Source organism: Oncorhynchus clarkii, chromosome 17 (assembly GCF_045791955.1).
Source record: "Oncorhynchus clarkii lewisi isolate Uvic-CL-2024 chromosome 17, UVic_Ocla_1.0, whole genome shotgun sequence".
Lineage (NCBI taxonomy): Eukaryota > Metazoa > Chordata > Actinopteri > Salmoniformes > Salmonidae > Oncorhynchus > Oncorhynchus clarkii.
This window is the reverse complement of record NC_092163.1, coordinates 52,615,105-52,643,088: the sequence shown is the minus strand read 5'-3', so window position 1 is coordinate 52,643,088 and position 27,984 is coordinate 52,615,105. Positions and strand designations below refer to the sequence as shown.

At 41.3% G+C, this 27,984-nt stretch overlaps 1 pseudogene; it reads right to left on the bottom strand.

Moving 5' to 3' along the window:
* Positions 1–11: 11 nt before the first annotated feature.
* LOC139369454 (protein OS-9-like) lies at positions 12–27,791 on the bottom strand (annotated as a pseudogene).
* Positions 27,792–27,984: the final 193 nt, after the last annotated feature.

Here is a 27,984-nt window from a genome sequence, read left to right as displayed (position 1 = left end):
CTCCCCAGAGCTCATAACTCCACATCGTCTGAGACCGGTGCAGTACTGGTGTACTGGGCCTCTTCTGGTCTCTCTCCCCATACAAATCTGTAGTTGTTTTCCAACTTCTGATGTCTCTTTTGCTCCTTGTAAACTTCATCTGTTCCCCCTGTCTGAGAGACATCAAGGAAAGAACAAAATAATAGCTCACACATTTACTCATATTACTTAGACTTCTTTGAAAATGTTGAACTGCTTAACTCTTCCAATTGCTTATCTTGGTTTTGATAGCACTCTTTGAACCCAATTAATGAAGAAAATGTCCTTACATGACCAAAAGTATGTGGACCCCTGCTCATCGAACATCTGGTTCAAAATCATGGGTATTAATATGAATTTGGTCCCCCCTTTGCTGCTATAACAGCCCCCACTCTTCTGGGAAGGCTTTTCCACTAGATGTTGGAACATTGGTGCGGGGACTTGCTTCCATTCAGCCACAAGAGCATTAGTGAGGTCAGGCACTAATGTTTGGCGATTAAGCCTGGCTCAGAGTTGGGGTTCCAATTCATCCCAAAGGTGTTCGATGGGGTTGAGGTCAGGACTGTGTAGGCCAGTCAAGTTCTTCCACACCGATCTCAACAAACTATTTCTGTATGGACCTCGCTTTGTGCATGGTGGCATTGTCATGCTGATACAGGAAAGGGCCTTCCCCAAACAGTTGCCACAAAGTTGGAAGCGCAGAATAGTCTAAAATGTCATTGTATGCTGGAGGGTTAAGATTTCCCTTCACTAGAACTAAGGGTCCTAGCCCAAACCATGAAAAACAACCTCAGACCATTATTCCTCCTCCACCAAACTTTACAGTTGGCACTATGCATTGGGGCAGGTAGTGTTCTACTGGGATCCGCCAAACCCAGATTGGTCTGTCGCATTGCCATATGGTGAATCGTGATTAATCACTCCAGAGAACGTGTTTCCACTGCTCCAGAGTCCAATGGTGGTGAGCTTTACACCACTCCAGCTGACACTTGGCATTGCGCATGGTGATCTTATGCTTGTTTACGGCTGCTCGGCCATGGAAATCCATTTTATGATGCTCCAGACGAACAGTTCTTGTGCTGACGTTGCTTCCAGAGTCAGTTTGGAATTCGGTAGTGAGTGTTGCAACCGAGGATGGCAATTTTTACACGCTACACGCTTCAGTGGTCCCATTCTGTGAGCTTGTGTGGCCTACCACTTTGCAGCTGAGCCATTGTTGCTCCTAGACGTTTCCACTTCACAATAACAGCACATATAGTTGACCGGGGCAGCTCTAGCAGGGCAGAAATGTGACGAACAGACTTGTTGGAAAGGTGGCATCCTATGACGGTGTCACATTGAAAGGCACTGAGCTCTTTAGTAAGGCCATTCTACTGCCAATGTTTGTCTATGGAGATTACATGGCTGTGTGCTAAATGTTGTACACCTGTCAGCAACAGGTGTGGCTGAACTAGCTGAATCCACAAATTTAAAGGGGTGTCCAAATACTTTTGTATATGTATCAAAAACACTTTTTATAGACTAAAAATAAGACAACCCATCTGTAGTGTATTTAAAAGGATTATGATACTTGTCATTGTGATTACCAAGAGGTTGATGAGCAGCTCTCTGAATGACTTAGTATCTTCTTCAGTCAGCCACTGATCCTCAGCTGTCCTTGGTGTTAAAATCTTCACCTCAATTTGACCTTAAAAAAATACAATAAAGTTACAATACTTATAGCTGTTTCACTTACATCAAACAAAGCAAATACATACAAACAGGCAAAAGATACCACATCGCCTAACCTCTCATACACATACAGTATAAATATACAACAAACATACATTACACATGGGCAGCTTGAAATGTGCAACTGTGCACAAATATGGTCTTGAATATCAGCCAGAAACCCCACAATACCAGATACAGAAAGCAAACACTTCAGAAATAAGAACAGAGAACAGAAACTGCACATGGAAAGCACATTAAAGGTGGATTATGAAAATGGATGAGACAGTGTCACTGTTGCATCTACAGTCGTGGCCAAAAGTTTTGAGAATGACACATTCATTTCCACAAAGTTTGCTGCTTCAGTGTCTTCAGATATTTTTATCAGATGTTACTATGGAATACTGAAGTATAATTACAAGCATTTCATAAGTGTCAAAGGCTTTTGTTGACAATTACATGAAGTTGATGCAAAGAGTCAATATTTGCAGTGTTGACCCTGCTTTTTCAAGACCTCTACAATCTGCCCTAGCATGCTGTCAATTAACTTCTGGGCCACATCCTGACTGATGGCAGCCCATTCTTGCATAATCAATGCTTGGAGTTTGTCAGAATTTGTGGGTTTTTGTTTGTCCACCCGCCTCTTGTGGATTGGCCACAAGTTTTCAATGGGATTAAGGTCTGGGGAGTTTCCTAGCCATGGACCCAAAATATCAATGATTTGTTCCACGAGCCACTTAGTTATCACTTTTCCCTTATGGCAAGGTGCTCCATCATGCTAGAAAAGGCATTGTTCGTCACCAAACTGTTCCTGGGTGGTTGGGAGAAGTTGCTCTCGGAAGATGTGTTGTGAGTGAGCCCACTCCCTTGGCTTAGAAGCAACCCCACACATGAATGGTCTCAGGATGCTTTACTGTTGGCATGACACAGGACTGATGGTAGCGCTCACCTTGTCTTCTCCAGACAAGCTTTTTTCCGGATGCCCCAAACAATCGGAAAGGGGATTTATCAGAGAAAATGACTTTACCCCAGTCCTCAGCAGTCCAATCCCTGTTCCTTTTGCAGAATATCAGTCTGTCCCTGATGTTTTTCCTGGAGAGAAGTGGCTTCTTTGCTACCCTTCTTGACACCAGGCCATCCTCAAAAAGTCTTTGCCTCACTGTGCGTGCAGATGCACTCACACCTGCCTGCTGCCATTCCTGAGCAAGCTCTGTACGTACTGGTGGTGCCCCGATCCCGCAGCTGAATCAACTTTAGGAGACGGTCCTGGCGCTTGCTGGACTTTCTTGGGCGCCCTGAAGCCTTCTTCATAACAATTGAACCGCTCTCCTTGAAGTTCTTGATGATCCAATAAATGGTTGATTTAGGTGAAATCTTACTGGCAGCAATATCCTTGCCTGTGAAGCCCTTTTTGTGCAAAGCAATGATGACGGCACTTGTTTCCTTGCAGGTAACCATGTTTGACAGAGGAAGAACAATGATTCCAAGCACCACCCTCCTTTTGAAGCTTCCAGTCTGTTATTCGAACTCAATCAGCTCGACAGAGTGATCTCCAGTCTTGTCCTCGTCAACACTCACACCTGTGTTAACGAGAGAATCATTGACATGATGTCAGCTGGTCCTTTTGTGGCAGGGTTGAAATGCAGTGGGCATGTTTTTGGGGGATTCACTTCATTTGCATGGCAAAGAGGGACTTTGCAATTAATCTGATCACTCTTCATAACAATCTGTAATATATGCAAATTGCCATCATACAAACTGAGGCAGCAGACATTGTGAAAATTAATATGTGTGTCATCCTCAATACTTTTGGCCACGACTGTACACCACTTTTACATAAATATTTCATGCTGTGAGGCCAAATCCTATTGTGAAATGTAATTATCGCAAGCACACCCAGAAGCTCAGATAACATGTTCACACAGTATCTTTGCAACACCCCAATAGCGATGTGTGGAAGGGAATTTTAAAAGTGAATTTCAATAGATAAGAAATTATAATGTGATGCGTAGCTCTGTTTTGTCATTCTATTTTTAGAACCCGACCAAAATTAGATGAGAGGAGATTTGCATGATCATACGCTAAAGAAAGCAGGCGGAAAAGAGAGAGATAGGCCATGTGTTTTTTGGGCACCCCCCCTCCTACCTTCGGCCTTCAGTCCCGCCTTCTCTAGCTGTCCTTTAACCATGTCCTTAATATGCTGCCACTGGAGGTCGCCTTCGCCCATCTCCTGAACTTCGACCTCCCCATCGGAGCTGCCGCTCGTCTTATACTTAGTAACTCTGATTTGAACATGGTCGTCAGTCGCTTGGTTTGGGGTGACGAGACAAGAGAGACAAACAGAGGTCCCCTCCCAACAAGTATACGTAGGGCAGCAGGATGTAGGGGGGATCTCTTATAGAAGTGTCTTACTGACATGTAATTGAAAAGGGCTTTTTTCTACAATGTCGTAACTTAAAATGTACAGTGCCAGTCAAAAGTTTGGCCACACCTACTCATTCAAGGGTTTTTCCTTTATTTTTATTTTTTACTATTTTCTACATTGTAGAATAATAGTGAAGACATCAAAACTATGAAATAACACATATGGAATCATGTAGTAACCAAAAAAGTGTTTAACAAATCAAAATATATTTGAAATTCTTCAAAGTAGCTACACTTCGCCTTGACAGCTTTGCACACTCTTCACATTCTCTCAACCAACCAGCTTCATGAGGTAGTCACCTGGAGTTCATTTCAATTAACAGGTGTGCCTAATTTGTGGAATTTCTTTCGTTCTAAATGTGTTTGAGTTGTGTTGTAACAAGGTAGGGGTGGTATACAGAAGATAGCCCTATTTGGTAAAATACAAAGTCCATATTATGGAAAGAACAGCTCAAATAAGCAAAGAGAAACAACAGTCCATTACTTTAAGACATGAAGGTCAGTCAATCTGGAACATTTCAAGAACTTTTAAAGTTTCTTCAAGTGCAGTCGCAAAAAACATCAAGAGCTATGATGAAACTGGCTCTCATGAGGACCGCCACAGGAAAGGAAGACCCAGAGTTACCTCTGCTGCAGAGGATAAGTTCATTATAGTTACCAGCCTCAGAAATTGCAGCCCAAATAAATGCTTCACAGAGTTCAAGTAACAGACATAGGAAACTGCGTGAATAAGGTCGTCATGGTTGAATTGCTACAAAGAAACCACTATTAATGGAAACCAATAAGAAGAAACTTGCCTGGGACAAAAAACACGAGCAATGAACATTAGACCGGTGGAAATCTGTCCTTTGGTCTGATGAGTCTAAATTTGAGATTTATTGTTCCAACTGCCGTGTCTTTGTAAGATGCAGAGTAGGTTAACGTATGATTTCCACATGTGTAGTTCCCACCATGAAGCATGGAGGTGTGATGGTGTTTTGCTGGTGACACTGTCTGTGATTTATTTAGAATTCAAGACAAACTTAACCACCATTGCTACCACAGCATTCTGCAGCGATACGCCATCCCCATCTGGTTTGCACTTAGTGGGACAATCATTTGTTTTTCAACAGGACAATGACCCAACACAGCAAAGCTGTCATCGAGGTAAAGGGTGGCTACTTTGAAGAATCTAAAATAAACAAATCTAAATGTAACACTTTTTTGGTTACTTCATGATTCCATTTGTGTTATTTCATAGTTTTGATGTCTTCACTATAATTCTACAATGGAGAAAATAATAAAAATAAAGAAAAACCCTTGAATGAGTAGGTGTGTTCAAATGTTGGACTAGTACTGTATGCCAGCAGTGACAGTGGCAAATAAAATCTAACTACATGAATCCAGCATATTGAAGCTATTCTATAATTTCTCTTCATATAGGACTATCAGTATGCTGATATAGCCTACAGCGGTTTTAATCTCCCTTGAGCATTGAACCTCAAATCTCCAAAGGTACTGAATATGGGATGGAACAAGAAATGAATATACACAGAATGTAGATGTTTGAACTATTAACACATAGACCCAGGCCCAGTGAGTGGAGCCCTTGGCGGAGAGCGCAGATACCTGGCTGTTGGGGGGCCAGGCTGGGGCTGCCCCTGGCTGGGTCGTTGGCCTTCTGGCCTCCCTCTGTCAGGTGCTCTGCCTCTGTGTCCCCGGCGTCTTTGTCCTCTAAGTGGTTCAGCAGCTTGTCCAGAGTTGTCTCAAGAGTCTGGGTGGCCTGAGTGCGGTCAAACTCCCCCTTCAGACCCTCTGTGTCCAGCTCCTGCTGAGCTTAGAACACAGAGAGAAGCCCATCAAGTCAAAGGAAGACAGCACCATTGAGCCTGTCAAGTAAATATGACTGAAATAACATTAAATATTAAAGATGTCCCCTAGTCATTTTTTTACTTTTCCTCCTGAAAAGTGATATCCCAAGAATAAATACAGTAAAGTACACACTAAAGGGTAAAAAAAAATATGGGCATTCAAGGAGTTGGTTTGACAGGAAGTCGTGATGTCAACCGGCCTCCCCCCTTGCTTGAGCAGCAATGGAGAACAAAAGAGGAAAGGCCTACCTGGACCACCTATTGAGCTATGCCTTTAGTTAAGGAAATCAGGTGTTAAATGAGGTGAAAAGGAGACAAAATAATACTGTTCATTTAGATGTCCATCTATCTCACATGTTTGGCCCATAATGTGACTGAGCACTCTCAATAACTTTAAACAAATCCTTCCAGACAATAACCTGTTCTACTACATAGAACCATTTACAGCCTGTACACTTATCTGGCATCTCTAGCGTCTGTCCGCACCTCGTCTATGATGTTGTCAAACTTCTTTTGCATTTCCTCTTTCATCTCCTCGATGTTGGCAGAGGGCACCGAGAGGCCAGCTATCTCTTCATCAAACTCCTGCAGCAGGAGACGCTCTTCTTCATCCTCATCCTCGGCTCCACGTCTCTCCTTTTCCTTCCTCAGTGCCTCTCTTTCGGCTTCATTTTGTGCTTTCTGAAAGGGAAGTCAAATAACCATATTGAAATTGAAATACACAGAAATGGCACTGCATTATGAATCCACGGCTATAGGAAAAAGGTGACTGTTCCATAGCCTGGCCTGAAGGCGGCACCAACCTTTCTGTTGCTCTCTTTTAGATTCTGCACAAATTTCATCAGGTCTCCAGGGTCTGTGATGACCTTGAAGTTGAATGTTTCATCTCCAAAAGCTGCGAGGAATCAAAAACACCTGATAGAAATGATCCAAAAGGATGACACTTCAAAATATCAGATGTGATATTGTAGTGAGTAGTGTTTTTAAATGCCAATATAATACATTACCATCCTCTGTGACCTCATTATCTGTGAGCTGATTATCAAAGGCATCCTCTCCAGCCTGTCAAAACAGAAAGCTGTTGGCGCCATCCTGTGGAAGACTAAAGTTGAAAGATATTATGATCACTGACTGTGTGTACCTGATGCTCTGAAGTGTGTCAGTTGCTGTGGTACCCCCTGGATTTGTCACTCCCTCCCAGAAATTAGAATCCTCTTGATGTTCAGGAGGTGGCACCTGCATCTGGTCCAACAGAAATTAATAGAGAGGAATGATTATTCCCTAATATGATGCTTTCATTGTAAAATCCTGCAAGCAAAATCCAGTCTTACTTTATCAAATGCCTTTTCAAAATCCGCTATAAATACCAGGCCTAGCTTCTTATATGTTCCATGATGTTCTAGTATTTCTAGTAGTTGTTGTATATTATTTCCAATGTATCGTCCATGTAAAAAACCTGTCTGATCAGGGTGAACAACACCTGGTAAAACCCTTTTTAATTTTGAGTGCTATGCATTTCGCTAGTATTTTGCATCAACATTGAAGTGTAAGGGGCCTCCAGTTTTTTAGATAGCAAATATAATCATCTAGTCTATCTGGATCTTGTTTTAATAATAGTGAAATCAGACCTTCCTGCAGAGTACCTGACAGACTACCATTTCTATAGGAGTAGTTAAAACAATCTAACAATGGAGCTTTTAGTATTTCAAAAAAGGCTTGATATACCTCTACCGGTATGCCATCGAGGACTGGGTTGGGCGATTAGGCTTGGCTCGCAGTTGGTGTTCCAATTAGAGGTCGACCGATTATGATTTTTCAACGCCAATACCGATTATTGGAGGACCAAAAAAGCCGATACCGATTAATCGGACGATTTGTATTTATTTATTTGAAATAATGACAATTACAACAATACTGAATGAACACTTATTTTAACTTAATATAATACATCAATAAAATCAATTTAGCCTCAAGTAAATAATGAAACATGTTCAATTTGGTTTAAATAATGCAAAAACAAAGTGTTGGTGAAGAAAGTAAAAGTGCAATATGTGCTATGTAAGAAAGCTAACGTTTTAGTTCCTTGCTCAGAACATGAGAACATATGAAAGCTGGTGGTATCTTTTAACATGAGTCTTCAATATTCCCAGGAAAGAAGTTTTAGGTTGTAGTTATTATAGGAATTATAGGACTATTTCCCTCTATACCATTTGTATTTCATTAACCTTTGACTATGGGATGTTCTTATAGGCACTTTAGTATTGCCAGTGTAACAGTATAAGCTTCAGTCCCTCTCCTCACTCCTCCCTGGGCTCGAACCAGCAACACAACAACAACAGCCACCATCGAAGCAGCGTTACCCATGCAGAGCAAGGGGAACAACTACTAGAAGGCTCAGAGCGAGTGACGTTTGAAACGCTATTAGCGCACGCTAACTAGCTAGCTATTTCACACATTTCACGCGTAACAGGCAGTCTCCTTGTGGAGTGCTACGAGAGAGAGGCAGGTCGTTATTGCGTTGGACTAGTTAACTGTAAGGTTGCAAGATTGTATCCCCCGAGCTGACAAGGTGAAAATCTGTCGTTCTGCCCCTGAACGAGGCAGTTAACCCACCGTTTCTAGGCCGTCATTGAAAATAAGAATGTGTTCTTAACCTCTTTGATCTCTAGGGGCGCTATTTCATTTTTGGATAAAAAACGTTCCCGTTTTAAGCGCGATATTTTGTCACGAAAAGATGCTTGACTATGCATATTCTTGACCGGTTTTGAAAGAAAACACTCTGAAGTTTCAGAATCTGCAAAGATATTGTCTGTAAGTGCCCCAGAACTCATTCTACAGGCGAAACCAAGATGATGCATCAACCAGGAAATGATCAGAATTTCTGAAGCTCTGTTTTCCATTGTCTCCTTATATGGCTGTGATTGCGCAAGGAATGAGCCTACACTTTCTGTCGTTCCCCCAAAGTGTTAGCAGCATTGTGACGTATTTGTAGGCATATCATTGGAAGATTGACCATAAGAGACTACATTTTCCAAGTGTCCGCCTGGTGTCCCTGCGTCGAAATTGGAGCGTAAAGCCAGGTGCAATTATTTTTCCATTTGAGAGCAAGGAGAAACCAGGCTTCCACAAAGGATATATCATTGAAGAGATATGTGGAAAAACACCTTGAGGATTGATTCTAAACCACGTTTGCCATGTTTCAGTCGATATTATGGAGTTAATTTGGAAAAAAGTTCGCGTTTTGAGGGCTGAATTTTCGTTTTTTTTTTTTTTTTTTTTTTTTTTTTTGGTAGCCAAATGTGATGTACAAAACGGAGCTATTTCTAATACACAAATAATCTTTTTGGAAAAACGGAGCATCTGCTATCTAACTGAGAGTCTCCTCATTGAAAACATCAGAAGTTCTTCAAAGGTAAGTTATTTTATTTGAAGGCTTTACTTGTTTTTGTGATAGTTGCCTGCTAAATGCTAACGCTAATGCTAACGCTAATGCTAACGCTAAATGCTACGCTAGCTAGCTACTGTTACACAAATGATTGTTTTCCTATGGTTGAAAAGCATATTTTGAAAATCTGAGATGACAGTGTTGTTAACAAAAGGCTAAGCTTGAGAGCTAGCATATTTATTTCATTTCATTTGCGATTTTCATGAATAGTTAACGTTGCGTTATGGTAATGAGCTTAGGTCTATAAATAGAATCCCGGATCCGGGTTTGGTCGTCGCAACAGGTTAACTGACTTGCCTTATTAAATAAAAGGTATATAAAAAATAAAATAAAAAAATAGTACAAATCGTCAAATCGGCGCCCAAAAATACAGATTTCCGATTGTTATGAAAACTTGAAATCGGTCCTAATTAATCGGCCATTCCGATTAATCGGTCGACCTCTAGTTCCAATTCATCCCAAAGGTGTTCGATGGGGTTGAGGACAGGGATTTGTGCAGGCCACTCAAGTTCTTCCACACCAATCTCGACAAACCATTTCTGTATGGACCTCGCTTTGTGCACGGGGGCATTGTCATGCTGAAACAGGAATGGGGCTTCCCCAAATGGTTACCACAAAGTTGGAAGCACAGAATCATCTAGAGAATGTCATTGTATGCTGGAGAGTTAAGATTTCCCTTCACTGGAACTAAGGGGCCTTGCCCAAACCACAAAAAACAGCCCCAGACCATTATTCCTCCTCCACCAAACTTTACAATTGGCACTATGCATTGGGGCAGGTAGTGTTCTCCTGGCATCTGCCAAATCCAGGTTCGTGCGTCGGACTGCCAGATGGTGAAATACGATTCATCACACATTTCTACTGCTCCAGAGTTCAATGGCAGCGAGCTTCACAACGAACAGTTCTCGTTCTGACGTTGCTTCCAGAGGCAGTTTGGAACTCAGTAGTGAGTGTGGCAACACGAGGACAGATGATTTTTATTCGCTACGCACTTCAGCGGTCCCGTTCTGTGAGCTTGTGTGGCCTAGCACTTCATGCTGAGCCGTTGTTGCTCCTAGACATTTCCACTTCACAATAACAGCACAGAGTGGACCGGGGCAGCTCTAGCAGGGGAGAAATTTCACAAACTGACTTTTTGGAAAGGTGGCATCCTATGACGGTGTCACATTGAAAGTTACTGAGTGGATATTGTGGATATTGAATGGCTGTTTGCTCAATTTTATACACCTTTCAGAAACAGGTGTGGCTGAAATAGCAGAATCCACTCATTTGAAGGGGTGTCCACATACTTTTGTATATACAGTGTGTATTCTCCTGAGCCCCCCCCAAAAAAACAAAGACAAATGTACATTACAGTCAATGGGTATAGTAGTTAAAAAAACATAGTTGCGGCATCTGGGTGTCCACTACAGAGGACATTGCTTGATGAGAACTGATGTCCACTAGAAAGGACAAAATGAATTGCTGGGCCTCTGGAGGATATCAATTTATAGATTATGGACATCCTACTAAATCACCAAATTGCATAGAACATCACAGTGTGAGTCTCAGGGGAGAGTAGGAGTCAAGTCAACAGGCTCACGATGTTCTTTCCCTCATCATGTCATCAACCTGAACAAGGTACATGCTGTGTTCCAAAACTAAAAAGCAGCCCGTACCTTCCAAGCACTCACTCCAACTCTACTTGAACTACAGTACAATGGGTGAAAAATAAAACAAGAAACAAACCGAAACAGTTTGAGATTTTTCTGTAAAAATAAATTATATTGGTTCATGCAACATGCTCATTTCATATTTGCCAGCAAGTATACATCGAAAAACTCTTTAGTCCTATGTATGAGAAGAGTACACTACAGTAGCACAACAAGGTATGTCAAAATGCTATGGAGGGGAGAGAGGAGTGAGGCTGCATGCAACAGACAAACAAACATTTTACCTTGGCTCTTTCATTGATCCAGTCAAACTCTGAATCAAAGTAACCCAGGAAGAAAACATCCCCTTTGACACCTGTGTCTGTGGAGAGATAAAAACAGCCCCGATAATTAGAGGCATGACCGAAATCTAAATAGATAAAGTAGCGTCAGGTAGGTGACACCATGTGATGCAGCAGCCCTTGACAGACAGGTCAACACCAGAGGAGTAAGTAACGAAAGTAAAAAGGTGAAAGTGTAAACAGTGAGTACAAACAAGAAGGATCCAGCTGTTGCTACTTGTTGTGTTAACTTTTTTCTTGGCCTAAATAGTTGTTGAAAGTAAGTCTTACCCTCAAGATGGTACTGTCTAATGTGTTGTCCATAGCAGAACTCATATGTCCACCAGTCTTTCGCCTGCAGTCATAAAGAATGACAACGTTTTACTTCATACTACATTTCATATCCATGTTGAGTGGCCTTCCAATGCTAGATGAAATAGAACATAGTCTGCTTTATATGGAGAAGTTGCATTCTGTTCCCTTCCTCTTACAATCACATGGTCATCAACCAGACATCTAATTCTAAAATGTATATAGTCTGTCCAACTCAAACTCTGGTAGATTACAAGTCCAACCTTCAGATTGACCTCTTCATCAATATACAGTAAAGTGAGGTAGCATGTCACAATTTGGTTAGGGAATGCAAACTGACCAATCAGATAAGCACGATTGAGATTTAACTATCAATACAAGTTGCACAACTCATTGCAAAAGCATCCTCCTGGGCAAACATATGCCCTTTCATTTCCTTTAAAGCATCACTTTATTACTTATAACTGTCTGCAATAGTTCTGGTGTAGAGAGGCCTGAAAACAGTTTAGATGTTGATGCAATATGAAGGACTGCAGTCTCTACGCAGTGATGTTGTATTCCTCCCCTAAGTCTTCTGTGGCTTGTGTCTGACCTTCACTAGGCAAGGGGCAGTGTGCATAGGCTTGAGCAAGTCTGGGATGCTTGGTCCGGTGTAGCCTTGGGAGTCAGGCTCAGAGGCTCGGTCCTGGTGAAACCTCACTGCCTGGGCTGGAAGGCGGCATTCATACATCTGCTTGTATTTGCTGGACACAAGCATGATTTTGTCTGTCTTAGACTGCAATGTGGGAAACATGATATAATGTTAGATAAAACAGACTGTATTACATCAGTTACTCTTGTATTTTCCTGTAACATTACTTGGAAAATAGCAAGCTAGTTAGGCTTCTTGCTTAGCTAGTTAATTAACATTAGCTATCTGACAGCTGTCAACTTGAAACTGCGTTTTCTTCTAAACGATAGGGCCAGTTAGTTACATATTAGCGGGTAGCTCAACAACACTCAGTCTGGAGAGCTACTGGGTGTGCAGACTGTTAATCAAGCCCTGCATCTCAGGGCTAGAGGCGCCACTACAGATCCTGGTTAAATTCCAGGCTGTATCACAACCGGCCGTGATTGGGAGTCCCATAGAACGACGCACAATTGGCCCAGCGTCGTCCAGGTTAGGGTTTGGCCGGGGTAGGCCAACATTGTAAATAAGAATTTGTTCTTAACCTCACTAGGGAAGGGGGCACTATTTTCACCTCCGGATGAAAAGCGTGCCCAAAGTAAACTACCTGCTACTCAGGCCCAGAAGCTAGGAGATGCATGTAATTAGTAGATTTGGATAGAAAACACTCCAAAAACTGTTAAAATAATGTATGTGAGTATAACATAACTGACATGGCAGGGGAAAACCTGAGAAAATTCCATCCAGGAAGTGGGATTTTTTTATGTTTTCCATTGACTTAGGACTCAAATTGCACTTCCTATGGGTTCCACTAGATGTCAACAGTCTTTAGAAATTGTTTCAGGCTTGTATTCTGAAAAATTAGGGAGTAAGACCACTCTGAATGAGTAGACACTGCAGTGTCCCAGAGGTTTTTGAGCGCGCCTTTCTTGTTTTCCTTTTATAGTGACGAAGCTTTTGTCCGGTTGAAATATGATTGATTATGACTAAAAGCAACCTGAGGATTGATTATAAACATTGTTTGACATGTTTCTACGAACTTTACTGATACTTTTCAGATTTTTCGTCTGCCTGTTGTGACTGCCTTTGAGCCGGTGGATTACTGAACAAAACGTGCGAACAAAACTGAGGTTTTTGGATATAAAAGAGGGACTTTATCGAACAAAACTAACATTTATTGAGTAAGTGGGAGTCTTGTGAGTGCAACCATATGAAGATCATCAAAGGTAAGTGATTAATTTTATCGCTATTTCTGACCATATTTCAACTATATATGGTTCCTACTTGGCTGGTAACTGTTTGCAATGATTTGTCTGCTGGGCACTGTTCTCAGATAATAGCATGGTATGCTTTCACAGTAAAGCCTTTTTGAAATCTGACACCGTGGTTGGATTAACAAGAAATTAATCTTTATACCGATGTATAACACTTTTTTATAATGAGTATTTCTGTTTTTGAATTTGGCGCTCTGCAATTTCACTGGATGTTGGCCAGGTGGGACGCTACCGTCCCACACCCCCTAGAGAGGTTACCTGACTTGTCTAGTTAAATAAAGGTTAAATAGAAATAAAAAAAGTATGTGGAAGGGTCTACAGACAATCACGGATTACAAAGGGAAAACCAGCCACGTCGCAGACAATGACGTCTCGCTCCAGAACAAGCTAAACACCTTATTCGCCCACCATCGACACAGCCCACTCCCAAGGACTGTGGGCTCTTGATCTCCGTGGCTGACGTGAGTAAGACATTTACGTGTGTTAACCATCGCAAGGATTCCGGCCCGGACGACATCCCTAGCCGCGTCCTCAGAGCATGCGCAGACCAGCTGGCTGGAGTGTTTGACATATTCAATCTCTCCCTATCCCAGTCTGCTGTCCCCACTTGCTTCAAGATATCCACCATTGTTCCTGTACCCAAGAAAGGAAAGGTAACTGAACTCTGTACTAGCGAAACGGGACTGTTTAACTAGCACAGGCTGGAATATGTTCCGGGATTCATCCAATGGCATTGAGGAGTTTACCACACCAGCCTTCATTAATAACTGCATCAAGGACATCATCCCTACAATGACTGTATGTACATATCCTGACCAGAAGCCATGGATTACAGGCAACATCCACATCAAGATAAAGGCTAGATCTGCCGCTTTCAAGGAGCAGGACACTAACCTGGACACTTATAAGTAATCCCGCTACGCTCACCGGATGTGGCAGTGCTTGCAAACTGTCACAGATTACAAAGCGATACTCAGACGCGAGCCTACCATGTGTGAGATCCCCAGCTATTCTGGATGACTGTGATCACACTCTCCGGAGCTGATGTAAGACCTTTAAAAAGGTTAACATTCCCAGACGGATTACTAGAACATGCACTGACCAGCTGGCAAGTGTCTTCACTTACATTTTCAACCTCTCCCTGACCCAGTTTGTAATACCTACATGTTCCAAGGTAAGGTACCTGTCTAAATGAACATTGCCCCGTATCACTCACATCTGTAGCCGTGAAATGCTTTGAAAGGCTGGTCATGGCTCACATCAACACCCTCATCCCAGACCCACTCCAATTCGCATACCGGCCCATCAGATCCACAGATGACACAATATATTTTACACTCTACACTGCCCTTCCCCACTTAGACAAAAGGAACACCCTATGTGAGAATACTGTTCATTGACTACAGCTCACCGTTCAACGCCATAGTGCCCTGAAAGCTCATCACATACCTTAAGGGAACATTTCGGCATTTCGTGTATGATCAGTGAAAAAGTCCATATTGCAAATGTACGGTCCCTTACTAGACGTCCGAAATCGTTTGTAAAATTCGCGGTCGGCGTCGGGCCGTGCGGTAGGGCCAGACCTACCGGGAAGTCATCAAATGAACTTTGTCGGACATTCGGTTTCCGTTTTATAAAATAAACAAGTTTTGGACCATTTTTCCGCTATCCCGGAAATTCCCACAAGAGGGCATACGGAATCATATGGCAATTTGGCAAAACATCACGAATCACGACGGGGCCTTATCTCGAAAACGGAAAATATTTCGAAGCCGAAACTTGGTGACCGTAGGTTTGGCATAATGGGCAGTTGGCCCCGAACAAGATGGCGTCTAGGCCTCAACGGTTTTTGAGTTATGGCCGTTTTTCTGGGATTAAAGGTCCAAAATGGAAATAGAGAAATTATTTTTCCACTTCAGGTCAAAGTCAAGGAGCCTCCGGTGTCAATAAAAAAAGAACCAGCCATTTATCTATCGTCATTTAAGAGAAACGGAACAATGACAACTTGGCGATGGTCACAAATAGGCGTTTTTTTTTTTCAACGGTTACAGATCCAGTTGCAGGGTGTTCATACGAATCTTTTTAAAGTGTGCTGCGGAGCTCTGCGAGATTTCTGTGTTTTTCTATGATTTTCTGAAATAACACACACATACTAAACCCTCCGTAAATAACTCAGTTCTTAACGTAAAGACTTAAAACTCAGGATTATGTAAAAGCATACCCCAATGAGGATATGTGGTGACTTATAGCTTCCTGTGCCAACCGGAAGTGCCATAATTGGTGTCTCAGGGGCTGTTTCGAAGGGTTAAAAAAGTCTGATCTGTCCAAAACTTCATATATGTGATTAGGCAACCCCCATGAACTGTAAATCAGTCATTTTTCCCAAAAAAAATCAAAGGAAAAAAAAATCACACTAAAACACAACTTGGATGGAGGGACGTATTGGGGTGCGTAGAGACAGACAGTGGCTGCAATAGTTAGCTTTGTTGGAGCTAAAAAAGAACCGTCAGACCTAGAGTTCCGAAACTTTAGAAACCTGTTCTAGACCTCCGGTCGATGGTACGTGGTGAGTTACGTGGCTCTAGACGGTTCTCGGACCGAGAAACAGCCTCGTACATTTGCAATACCTTCAATTCATTTTGACCATTACGAAAATGACGACGTTTAGAAAAGTCTCAGAGACGCAAGGCTAGGTGCATTGAAACCGGCTCGGCCCATAGAGACGGACCCCAACGTTTCTGTCCGATAGCTCGTTCAAGGACCCTGTAGCAAGGCATGGAAAAAAGTGGATTTTCAGCACCAATTAGGGTTTTTCTCGGACACCAAATGACCTATCGAGCCGAAACTCGGGATTCGGGGTCGCCTCACATAGGACTTCACATAATGTCCGAACTGGACCCGCAGCTAGAACGTAACTATGTGTTTTACCTTTTTATTATGTTTTAAACTAAAGGCGCTGTGAATTATGGGACTGCTCTGACATATGTGATAGTTGGCTTCTAAATGAGTAGTAAAAAGTGGGTTTGGTGTCATAATGACATCTAATGGACTGATGGACACTGACTTGCTAGTTGACTTTTGTGCATTTGCAATATGTTTAAACGGAGAGGGACCATCACCAAAATGGCATTCTGAAATCAACACAAAAAATGGCATCACCATAGTCTCCAGACTGTGCTGAGTTCAACGAGCTATCCCGCTTGACCGTAGCTCGCTCGGTCTAAGCGCAACGACCATTAGAAAAGTAGGCCCAAAATGAAGCCTGCCCCACAATGTCATTTGCTTTTGAGTGACAGTGAGAGAACCGTTTAGGTGAGAAGAAAAATTCCACCACATGAATGTTCCTAAGGTCCTCCCGATCCGTGCAAGCCTAACCTTGACCGTGTGGCATTAACCCTTAACAGTAAAACAGTGTTTTTTGATCTCACAGATTACAGTGTCATCTCTCCCCAAAGGAATACATTCCCTGCACCCCTAATTTCAACCTGAAGTCTATATGGGTTATGAATGCCGTATGAACCTGTCTTCGGTACCAGTCCATCAGGCCACTATGAGGTCTACCTGTGTTGATTCTAAGCTTCCTGGACCAACCGGAAGTGGTTAAAATCACTCTAAAAGTGTTTACCCATACCCTGCCTGCAGTTTGATAGACATAGTGCATTCAACCCTGTGTAAATCAGTCAATTCTTAACGTAAGGACTTAAAACTCAGGATTCTGTAACAGCATACCCCAATGAGGATATGTGTTGATTTATAGCTTCCTGTGCCAACCGGAAGTGCCATAATTGGTGTCTCAGGGGCTGTTTCGAAGGGTTAAAAAAGTCAGATCTGTCCAAAACTTCATATATGTGATTAGGCAACCCCCATGAACTGTAAATCAGTCATTTTTCCCCCAAAAAATCAAAGGAAAAAAAAATCACACTAAAACACAACTTGGATGGAGGGACGTATTGGGGTGCGTAGAGACAGACAGTGGCTGCAATAGTTAGCTTTGTTGGAGCTAAAAAAGAACCGTCAGACCTAGAGTTCCGAAACTTTAGAAACCTGTTCTAGACCTCCGGTCGATGGTACGTGGTGAGTTACGTGGCTCTAGACGGTTCTCGGACCGAGAAACAGCCTCGTACATTTGCAATACCTTCAATTCATTTTGACCATTACGAAAATGACGACGTTTAGAAAAGTCTCAGAGACGCAAGGCTAGGTGCATTGAAACCGGCTCGGCCCATAGAGACGGACCCCAACGTTTCTGTCCGATAGCTCGTTCAAGGACCCTGTAGCAAGGCATGGAAAAAAGTGGATTTTCAGCACCAATTAGGGTTTTTCTCGGACACCAAATGACCTATCGAGCCGAAACTTGGGATTCGGGGTCGCCTCAGCTAGGCCAACACATAACATAAGAAATGGACCCGCAGCTAGAACGTAACTATGTGTTTTATGGTTTTTTTATGGTTTGAACCGAAGGCGTTGTGAATTTTGGGCCAGCTCTGAAGTATGTAATAGTTGGCTACTAAACGAGTTGGAAAAAGTGGGTTTGGTGTCAGTTTGTATCAGTTTGGTGTCAGAATGATATCTAATTGACTGATGGACTCTTGTCCACTTGACTCTTGTACATTTGCAATATGTTTAAACAGTGAGGTACCATCACCAAAAGCGACATTCTGAAATCAACCCTAACGAGCGATTGAGATGAACCAGAATCACTGCAAAGCCATCCCGAGTTCATCGGGCCAGTCAATTTCACATTCCTGCAGGATTTTTATAGCATGACCAATTGGTGATGGTACCTGCCCATTAAAACATATTGCAAATGCACAGTGACTTTGAAAAAGTAAGGAAACATAAACATTTTTTTTTAATTTTTGGGTGACCAGTTGCACGTGCATTTGCAATATGATTCTATAGTGAAAAAACATCACCAAATGCAACATTCTGAAATCTACCCTAACGAGCGATTGAGATGAACCAGAATCACTGCAAAGCCATCCCGAGTTCATCGGGCCAGTCATTTTCACATTCCTGCAGGATTTTTATAGCATGACCAATTGGTGATGGTACCTGCCCATTAAAACATATTGCAAATGCACAGTGACTTTGAAAAAGTAAGGAAACATAAACATTTTATTTTTATTTTTGGGTGACCAGTTGCACGTGCATTTGCAATATGATTCTATAGTGAAAAAACATCACCAAATGCAACATTCTGAAATCTACCCTAACGAGCGATTGAGATGAACCAGAATCACTGCAAAGCCATCCCGAGTTCATCGGTCCAGTCAATTTCACATTCCTGCAGGATTTTTATAGCATGACCAATTCGTGATGGTGCCTGCCCATTGAAACATATTGCAAATGCACAGTGACTTTGAAAAGGTAAGGAAACATAGAATCAAATTTTTTTTTTTGGGTTACCAGTTGCACATTTCAGATCACCAGTTGCACATTTCAGATCACCAGTTGCACGGAGGAAAATCGTTACTTTTGACTTTGACTTTTGACTTCGTATGACATCATATTGCAAATGGACAAAACATATGCCTTATGCACAAGTAAAACAAAAAAAATATGATAATACAAGTTGACAAAGGTATAGTTTGAGCAAAGTATAGTTTGAATTTTGAGCATGACAAATTCGTGATGGTACCTGCCCATTAAAACATATTGCAAATGCACAGTGACTTTGAAAAAGTAAGGAAACATAAACAAATGGACATAATGAAATCATCATTTTTTTTTTCCGGTTACCAGTTGCACGCGCATTTGCAATATGATTCTATAGTGAAAAAACATCACCAAATGGACATGATGAAATCAACACAACGAGTGATGGAAATGAACAACTATCACTGCCCGGCCGTCCCGAGTTCATCAGTTCAGTCAATTTTGGCCCCCAAAAAAATTGACTTTTGACTTTGACTTTTGACTTCCTATGAAATCATATTGCAAATGGACAAATCATATTCCTTATGCACAAGTAAAAAAAATAAAATTATGATAATAACATTTTACAAAAGTATATTCATACACTTCTTACACATGATTAATTGTCTTAAAATCGAAACAATTTCGAAAAACGGTCCAGAAAGCACTTTTTTTTAGTTTTTAAAGTTTAAAAAAAAAATCAAATTTTCGACTTTTGACATCCTATTAAATCATATTGCAAATGGACAAAACATATGCCTTATGCACAAGTAAAAAAATAAATAAAAATTATGATAATAAAATACGAATAAAGTATGTTGATACAGTTCTTATACGTGTGTAATTGACACAAAATTCGAAAGAATTTTGAAAAACGGTCCAGAAAGCACTTTTTTAAGGGTGTGTGAAGTTTTTTATAAAATTTTGACATTTTTGACTTTTGACTTCCTATGAAATCATATTCCAAATGAAGAAAGCCTTATGCACAAGTAAAAAAAAAAAAAAAAAATGATAATAAAGTATGACTAAAGTATGTTGATAAAGTTCTTATACATGTGTAATTGACACAAAAATCGAAAGAATTTTGAAAAACGGTCCAGAAAGCACTTTTTTAAGGATGTGTGAAGTTTTTTACCAAATTTTGACATTTTTGACTTTTGACTTTTGACTTCCTATGAAATCATATTGCAAATGGACAAAACATATGCCTTATGCGCATGTAATTAAAAAAAAAAAAATTTGATATCAAAATTGGACAAAAGTATATTCATACAGTTCTTACACATGTGTAATTGACAAAAAAAAAGCGAAAGAATTTCGAAAAACGTCCCAGAAAGCACTTTTTTAAGGGGTGATAAGTTTTTGAAAAAAAAATCCTTTTTTCAAAATTTTGCTTTTGGATGTTGACTTGGGTTGCATTTCCAATATGAAAAACCCCGGTGGAGCGCACTCGCCCCCTGTTGGATTTTTGAGGTGTTACAATTGGCAATTGCCATATGGCATTACCAACACTAGTTGGTATGGGCTGTAGCCATGAACATTGTGCATAGAGTTTTTTGCCATCAAATTCCAATCTAGGGCTGTTATCCAGTCACATCTATTGTCTTGCTTCACTTTCAGCATAATCTTTGAGTGTTCATCAAATCAAATGTTATTTGTCACATGCGCGGAATACAACAGGTGGTTACTTCCATGTTGAATTTCTCAGCCATTTCTCTTATTTCATTATTTTTGAATTCTCCTACATTGTCACTCTACAATTTCTGGGGCGGGCCATGCACACTTATCCAGGAATTAATGAAGTGCTTGACGATTCCACTGGGTTTCTTTGTATTCACAATGCTTCCAGCACTGAAGCGTGTGAAGTGGTCGATTATGTAAAGGTACCACACACTTGGTCCTAGCTCATGTGGATTTACAGCCATTGTACTTGGAAGCCAGTGGCAAACCAACAGCTGGTCTGGGCTTAGGTTTGCTGTATTTCTGATATGTCTCCCAACTCTTAACAATCTGCCGTAGAATGGAAATACTCTCATCATCATTATTATTCCCAGAAATGCTGATTAATTTCTGAAGTCTCAACTGTAGCATGTCCAAACTGCTTTTTAAGTTAACAGTACTTTGTGTTTTTCTTCTGTGTTCATGATCTCTGTGACTGTCAGAATCTCCATGTGCTCTGTGTCTGTCAAAATCTCATTTTTACATGGACTCTGTGTGATGTCTAAAATGTTTACACAATAGTGGCCTGAGGTAGTAAGTTCAAGAGTCACTGGTTGTCATTTTATATGTCTAGTACAGCTTCTGCCTTCTTGAGGGAAGCTTTGCTTTATAGTAAGGGGATATCTGCAGGGACCAACTCTTTTTCATTGTGACACTTAGTCTGACAAAGTTTTGCTGGTATCTTGACTATCTTGGTAGAATGGACGATTCTCCCATGTCTAAATTTGAAAACTCTGTTGCTTGGTGTGTCAATCATGCTTTGTACTTTCAGATTTAGTTCACTGACATAGCTATCAAGCCATTTTGCACCACACACTGTGCGTGTACATGCAGTATCAATCACAGCAGATCCTAAGGGTTCAACTAGAAAGACCTCATAATCAGAAGCAAATTCGTTTGAAAACAGTGTAATGTTACTGTGTTTACATTTCCGTCTGTTAGTTTAACTTCTTATGGCTGCAGGGGCAGTATTGAGTAGCTTGGATGAAAGGTTTCCAGAGTAAACGGCCTGCTCCTCAGTTACTAATATATGCATATTATTATTAGTATTGGATAGAAAACACTCTGGGGAAAAAAACCTGAGGAGAAATCCAAACAGAAAGTAAGAAATCTGAGGTTGGTAGGTTTTCAACACAGTTCCCATGTTCCCATTAAAATCCCCTTGAGATATGAATGAAGTTGCACTTCCTAGGGCTTCCACTAGATGTCAACCGTCTATAGAAATTTGAATGAGGCTTCTACTGTGTTGTGGGACTGAATAAGAACAGAATGAACAGGTGTCTGGCAGTCAGCCATTTTCTGGTCACGCGCATTCCACATGATATCCACTTGCGTTCCATTGCTCCTCAGGTCACAAAGGAATTCTCCGGTTGGAACTTTGCTGAAGATATATGATAAAAAAATCCTAATGATTGATTCTGTACTTAGTTGGAAATGTTTCTTCGAACAGTAATATAACTTTTTGAAGTTTTTGTCCGAAGTAACGCTCGACCAGAACGAGTGTTTGGATATGTATATCAAACGCGCTAACAAAAGGAGGTATTTGGACATAAATAACGGACATTATCGAACAAAACAAACATTTATTGTGGACCTGGGATTCCTGGGACTGCATTCTGATGAAGATCATCAAAGGTAAGGGAACATTTATCATGTAATTTCTGGTTTCTGTTGACTCCAACATGGCGGCTAATTTGACTATTGTTCAGAGCGCCTTCTCAGATTATTGCATGGTTTGCTTTTTCCGTAAAGTTTTTTTGAAATTTGACACAGCGGTTGCATTAAGGAGAGGTATATCTATAATTCCATGTATATAACTTGTATTATCATCTACATTTATGATGAGTTTCTGTTGAATCGATGTGGCTATGCAAAATCACTGGATGTTTTGGAACTAGTGAATGTAACTCGCAAATGTAAACTCAGATTTGTTTATATAAATATGAACTTTATCAAACAAAACATACATGTATTGTGTAACATGAAGTCCTATGAGTGTCATCTGATGAAGATCATCAAAGGTTAGTGATTCATTTTATCTCTATTTGTGCTTTTTGTGACTCCTCTCTTTGGCTGGAAAAATGGCTGTGTTTTTCTGTGACTTGGCTCTGACCTAAGATAATCGTTTGAGGTGCTTTCGCCATAAAGCCTATTTGAAATCGGACACTGTGGTGGGATTAACAACAAGACTACCTTTAAAACAGTATAAAATACCTGTATGTTTGAGGAATTTTAATTGAGATTTCTGTTTTGAATTTGGCGCCCTGCACTTTCACTGGCTGTTATCATATCATCCCGTTAACGGGATTGCAGCCCAAAGAGGTTTTAACTTGTTCATTTTTATGAGGACAGTCTTTAATGGGTTAAATAGCACATTTTGATCTCCTGTCTAGTGGATTTGTGGCGAGCAATGGTGCCCTCGTCTGGTTGCCTTGAATGTGACTTGTTGGCGTTTTTTATCTGCTCCTCAGTGTAATACATTGCGTCAATCACTTGCATTCCATCTGTTATTGGTGCGCCAGACGTATTTTCAGCCAAAAATATTTTTAGTGCTGACTTCATGCAAAAGTCAGCACAGTACAAGCAGTCAAAGCCAACTGTGTCTCCCTACCATTCAGACAGGCAGTATCTACTGTAGCAACTTGAAAGCTAACACTGCATCCGGGAGAACCATATGGTGCTTGCGCATCCTCGTGTAGTCCGTCATTGCAACCGAAATGTCTCTAGTTACACAGTCAAAGTTTGAATATGCCTCGTAGGCACGGTCTTTCTCTTGTTTAAGAAACACAGAATTCAGTGCTCTGATCAAAGTTCCCATGCAGTCATCCTTGTTGAAATCCTCAACGGATATTTCCAGTGCTGTATCTCACGCTCTTCCGTCAAGCGATAATACCACCACAAGTGCTTGCTTTTTCTCATCCAGATTAGTAACCCGTGTCCAGATTCTAAATTAATTTTTCCAACTTTCATACAACCTCTTCTCATCGAAGCGATCTGGCATATTGTAGTTATTAGCTACCCTCTGCTACCAATAGTAATAACAGAAATATAGGGATACTTGAACTTAACACTGATTACCGAAGAGGATGAGACAGCCTATAGGGAGGTCATCAGATACCTGGCAGTGTGTTGCCAGGACAACTACCTCTCCCTCAACGTCAGCAAGACAAAGGAGCTGATCGTGGACTACTGGATACGGAGGGCCAAGTACAAGGGCCAAGCACATCCCCATTCACATCGACAGGGCTGAAGTGGGTAAAGAGCTAAGTTCCTCGGTGTCCACATCACTAATATGCTGACCACACAGCCTGCGTTTTGCGCATCAGTGTTGCAAAATAAATGTACACACATGTTATTCAATCATTTCACCCAAACTGGTCACGCGCATCTGCATAGCCAGGCACTAAAATAGAACCTGGTTCTATTTGACATGTGAAGCGCTGCAAGTCCCACCTCTCCCATCTCCTCATTGGTTTTGTGTGACTCAGATTTCGTCAAAATTCTACAAAGATCCAGGAAAAATAAAGGACATTGGGTTGTTATTTTACTTGTTTTGCACAATGTTTATACCCCAATACAAATGAGCTAGCAACAGCAAGCTAAATAGCTATACCTCCATGAATGTTTCACATGTTTCGACCTGTTCCCAAATTAATATAGTTAGTTCAGAGTTCGTTTTGATATTTCAACCTGCATGTACTGATCACGTCTGGTGTAGATGGACAAAATCAACATGCAGTCAGCATGTAAGTGTAGCGTGGTTTGTTCTGCGTTGTGTACTTTTAATTAGGACGCTGCCACAACTGGAGGTCTGCTAGTTGAATTCTTTTTTTTATTTGCCCTGCACACGAAGAGACAACACACATTATGTTAACCCTTGGCTCAGTCCTAGCTCTCAGGCACCTTGCTAGCTGAAGGTCAGGCAAAAGAGCGCCAAAAGGAAATAACAGGTGCTGCGTGCACACATTCAATGCACAACATACAATACAAGTAAAATGATACAGAACATAATTCGGACAAAATAAAAAGACATACCTGCACACGAAGAGACAACACACATTATGTTAACCCTTGGCGCAGTCTTAGCTCTCAGGCACCTGCGCAAGCACATGGACACTCACTCAAACACTGTCCCAAGTACTCACAAGTTACAATAGATACCCTAGTTAGCAAGCTTTGCGAAACTTGTTAACATTAATCTTTATATTATCCACATTGTAACAAACTTATGTTTGCATAACAGTACATTGTGTAACATTACCACGGTTTTATATTGAACAATTTCGGAGCTAAAGACAACATTCCGAAGGTCAGGCAAAAGAGAACAATAAGGGGAGGGGGTACGGAAATACAGATAACCCGCGATGGGCCAAACCAAAATATACAAAACTTTTACAATCACATGTATGTACAATATTGATATGAACAAGTGTTTGTACACCAAAGAAAAACATTAGCTATGCAGCTGTAATTAAAAAAAAAAAAATACACAGAATTATTATTATTAACAAATTATTAACATCCCCTCTTGACCTGGCCTATTTGAATTGGTCCTTGTGTGCAACTTGGTGCATAATCTAGGGAAACAACATCACACTGCTACATAAGGATCCATCCTTGTCCAAACACACCAACACAGTCGTGAAGAAGGCACGACAACGCCTCTTCCCCGGGGGCTGAAAAGATTTGGCAGGGTCCCTCAGATCCTCAAAAGGTTCTACAGCTGCACCGTTGAGAGCATCTTGGCTGCATCACCGCTTGCATGGTATGGAAACTGCTTAGCATTGACAGCAAGGCGTTATAGAGGGTAGTGTGTATTGCCCAGTACATCACTGGGGCTGAGCTCCCTGCCATCCAGGACCTCTAAACCAGGAGGTGTCAGAGGAAGGCCCTAGAAGTGGTCAATGACTCAAGCCACCCAACTAAGCTACCTGTGGCGGTGTGGTTAGAGCGTTGGGCCAGTAACCGAGCTGACAAGGTAAAAATCTGCCCCTCTGCCCCTGAACAAGGCTGTTAACCCACTGTTCCCCAGTAGGCCGTCATTGTAAATAAGAATTTGTGCTTAACTGTCTTGTCTACTTAAATAAAGGTTTTAAAAATTGTTAGCTAACATTGATGTTGACAGGAACGCTAGCTCACACTAAACCACAGAAACAATTGACGACATCAAACTTTATCGGTACAGCATTATAATGTCATTATTAGGCTGGACACATTACATTTTTAATGCTTTTTTCTAATAAAGAGTAGTTAATTGCATCTGTGGTGGAGCCCAGTTTCATAATATTATAATTCACCCTGCCAGCTCCTATTAGTTCTATTGAGCACTGTGGCACCAACTCGCCTTCCAAACGTTCTAATCCCATTTTGTTGTACTGTCTCACAATGGCAGCTTCGCTATAGTTGGCCATGGAGACCTGTTATAATGTAAACAACAAATTACTAATGTTACTCTGAGGTCATCCCATTGTTTACTATAGGGAAATATATGTATGTCTGTCTATTTTGCCAAATATCTCGCAATGTGTATATTTAGATTTGTTTTAATTGGACACCATTATATTCATGATAATCTCGTTTTTCTAATTATGTAAGGCTGGGTAGTGTATATCGTTGTCATAAAACGCTTGCCACGAAATACCTTTTGCCCTTGGAACGCTGAGCTCCCCCCATGTTTTTCCTATGGAGAAGCATGCTGGTATATTTCGCCAAATATCTCGCAATGTGTATATTTTGATGTATATATGTCGTTGTCATCAAATGCTACACCAGAAATAGTCAGAAGTTGCCATTCTTTTCCTATTTTATTTCCTCGGATACATGTTTTGGTGCCATTTAGGCTAAATGGGATTCGAAGCTTCACTCCAGTCAAAACAGGCTCTGCGAACGTTCGATTCCATTCATTTGCTACGTGCTCGCGCTAGTGTTCCAGTTTAGCCAACGTTCTAAAGCCGTTTGACTCGTTCTATTGTCCAGCCCATCTTTATTAAATAATAGCTGTAGCATGTCAGCTGACCACCTGACGCCTCTGACTAATATTAGTTAGTGAGCTGTGCATAATCGTTCAGACCATGCATGCTAGCTAACGTTAGCTTCTTAGCAAAATAAGTTATTTCACGCCTCACCTGTGTTATATAAATAATCTAATATCAAGCATTACTAGCAGGCCAATGCTCTGGTTAAACCTGATGTCCTCAGATAACTCTGGGCCCAGTGTCCTCAGTCAAGTTTAGAGCCTACGTGTAATAACATGATTATCCGAAGGACACACAGCTGCCATCACGCAAATATACTCCCCTGTAAACCACAAAGAACATCCTGCAACACTAACGAGCTTAGAGTGCCAAACTATCTCACTGACATTGACCCTTGCATGCACTCCTGCAAAGACAGGAAACACCTGAGCCTAAAGCAGACATTGCCAGTCCCTATATCCACGCTTCCTTGACACACAAACATCTCATGAGCACTGTACACTCACACTCCACCCCCCCCTACTGGTCGGGTGCCAAGAGCAGGGGACTCTGCTGTGCACCAATGGGGCCCCTGCTCTGGCTAGAGCAGGCCCGCCTCCAACTCTTCAGGACCAGTCAGAAGACCAACACGACGAGACTCCACCTACATTATTCTGTGTATACATTCTGCTGTAAACTCTGGCTAAGCACCCCTTTCTGATCTGACTCCTTCTGAGCCAAATGAATAGGGTCCGTGCACGTTAAACTGCAGGACAAGATATCTTTTGACTCAATAAACTGCCTTTTTGCTATACTTGATTACACTCTGTCCAGCGTCCATGATTTGGTCTCACTCTCCTGTATTTCAACACCAACACCTGCCCCATAACGACTGGATTGGGAAGAATCTGTATCCCATATTTCATCTCATTTAATTCCTCCAGATTCAAGAAACCCAAGACGGATAGCAGACATGTCAAAAAGAAAACGTACAATCCCCTCAACCACCTAATCAATGAAGCAGCCATGATGGATAGTTAGCAACATCAAAGATAATTTATAACTAACCCACGACAGTTCACCGGTGTCGTATACAGTGTGAATAAATGAAGCATAGTAGACCAAAATAGCAAGGAGGTAGGCATAGCCAAGCACGAGCTAGCGAGATCCTATTGGCGCGTTGTAGCATTATTTTGCATATTTCCGTTAAGGAACGCCTCA